Raw genomic sequence first — 2500 nt, 5'->3', positions numbered from 1 at the left:
AGACGACAGAAAGGCGACGCGCGGCGTCCCGGATTCGATCCGGGCCGACGGGACTCGATGAAGTTTCGGTCCGAGTCGACAGAAAGGCGATGCGCGGCGTCCCGGGCCGACGGGACTTGTAAAAATTTCGGTCCGAGACGAGCGGAAGGCGACGCGCGGCGTCCCGGACTCGATCCGGGCCGACGTCGACTTGTAAAACTTTCGGTCCGAGTCGACAGAAAGGCGATGCGCGGCGTCCCGGATTCGATCCGGGCCGACGGGACTTGCAAAAATTACGGTCCGAGTCGACAGAAAGGCGATGCGCGGCGTGCCGGAGTCGATACGGGCCGACGGGACTCGATGAAGTTTCGGTCCGAGTCGACAGAAAGGCGATGCGCGGCGTCCCGGGCCGACGGGACTTGTAAAAATTTCGGTCCGAGACGAGCGAAAGGCGATGCGCGGCGTCCCGGAGTCGATCCGGGCCGACGGGACTCGTTGAAGCTGCGGTACGAGTCGAGCGAAAGGCGACGCGCGGCGTCCCGGAGTCGATCCGGACAGACGGGACTTGTAAAAATTTCGGTCCGAGTCGACCGAAAGGCGATGCGCGGCGTCCCGGAGCCGATCCGGGCCGACGGGACTTGCAAAAATTACGGTCCGAGTCGACAGAAAGGCGATGCGCGGCGTGCCGGAGTCGATACGGGCCGACGGGACTCGATGAAGTTTCGGTCCGAGTCGACAGAAAGGCGATGCGCGGCGTCCCGGGCCGACGGGACTTGTAAAAATTTCGGTCCGAGACGAGCGAAAGGCGATGCGCGGCGTCCCGGAGTCGATCCGGGCCGACGGGACTCGTTGAAGCTGCGGTACGAGTCGAGCGAAAGGCGACGCGCGGCGTCCCGGAGTCGATCCGGACAGACGGGACTTGTAAAAATTTCGGTCCGAGTCGACCGAAAGGCGATGCGCGGCGTCCCGGAGTCGATCCGGGCCGGGAGCCTGTCGGAACATCGTCATATGAGCCTCGTTCAATTTCGACAAAGTTCCCGGAGTTCAAAATTTTTTCGATAGCCCGCGGAGGTTTCGCCCCGTAAGCCGACCGTGCTACCACCGTGCCGGCGCCGACGTCCTAGCGGCCAGGCTCCTACTAGTAAGAGGAGCGAGTCGGTCGGGCCGGTCTCCCGTCGTCCGCCTGCTACGCCGTACCGGTACGTGCTCGAGCACGATACGTACTTCGGCGTAGACCAGGAGCGGGCGTTCGCGGACCGTTCCGTGCCTCGTACCAAAGAAACTACGCGACTCGCGTTGTTTCATCTATCGTCACTGCATTACCGCGGGTCGGTGTCTCAGACCGAATGGCCCTTGACGCGGTACCAAGAAGTTCGGCTCTCCGTGAAACACGGAAGGCCGAACGCTCCAACGCACGCGTCAACTCGCTTCTTTCCGAGCGTACACTCAAAGACCAGAGATGTTATAACAACGTATCCCAGACGCTTTCAATCTAGCCGACGGGTACGGGAGATCGTTCGAACGCTTATAAGCCGAGTGTCGAAGGTGGCGGCACACGGAACCGGGGCTGCCTGCGCGCAGTCCCGAAACACACAGTAGACGCGCGGCCGACCGGGCTACGAGACCCGGTCGGCGATGGGTGGCGCACGTCCGAGCCGAGATTTTGTATCGAAGCTCCCTGGTTGATCCTGCCAGTAGTCATATGCTTGTCTCAAAGATTAAGCCATGCATGTCTCAGTGCAAGCCAAATTAAGGTGAAACCGCGAATGGCTCATTAAATCAGTTATGGTTTCTTAGATCGTACACACATTTACTTGGATAACTGTGGTAATTCTAGAGCTAATACATGCAAACAGAGTTCCGACCAGAGATGGAAGGAATGCTTTTATTAGATCAAAACCAATCGGCGGCGGGTACGTCCCGTCCGCCGTTTACCTTGGTGACTCTGAATAACTTTGGGCTGATCGCACGGTCTCGTACCGGCGACGCTTCTTTCAAATGTCTGCCTTATCAACTGTCGATGGTAGGCTCTGCGCCTACCATGGTTGTAACGGGTAACGGGGAATCAGGGTTCGATTCCGGAGAGGGAGCCTGAGAAACGGCTACCACATCCAAGGAAGGCAGCAGGCGCGCAAATTACCCACTCCCGGCACGGGGAGGTAGTGACGAAAAATAACGATACGGGACTCATCCGAGGCCCCGTAATCGGAATGAGTACACTTTAAATCCTTTAACGAGGATCCATTGGAGGGCAAGTCTGGTGCCAGCAGCCGCGGTAATTCCAGCTCCAATAGCGTATATTAAAGTTGTTGCGGTTAAAAAGCTCGTAGTTGAATCTGTGTCCCACGCTGTCGGTTCACCGCTCGCGGTGTCTAACTGGCATGATTGTGGGACGTCCTACCGGTGGGCTTAGCCCTCCGGGGCGGCCCAACTAATATCCCATCGCGGTGCTCTTCACTGAGTGTCGAGGTGGGCCGGTACGTTTACTTTGAACAAATTAGAGTGCTTAAAGCAGGCTATT

The sequence above is a fragment of the Neodiprion lecontei genome, unplaced genomic scaffold (genome assembly GCF_021901455.1).
Source record: "Neodiprion lecontei isolate iyNeoLeco1 unplaced genomic scaffold, iyNeoLeco1.1 ptg000122l, whole genome shotgun sequence".
Taxonomy (NCBI): Eukaryota; Metazoa; Arthropoda; class Insecta; order Hymenoptera; family Diprionidae; genus Neodiprion; species Neodiprion lecontei.
This window is presented reverse-complemented; position numbering follows the sequence as displayed.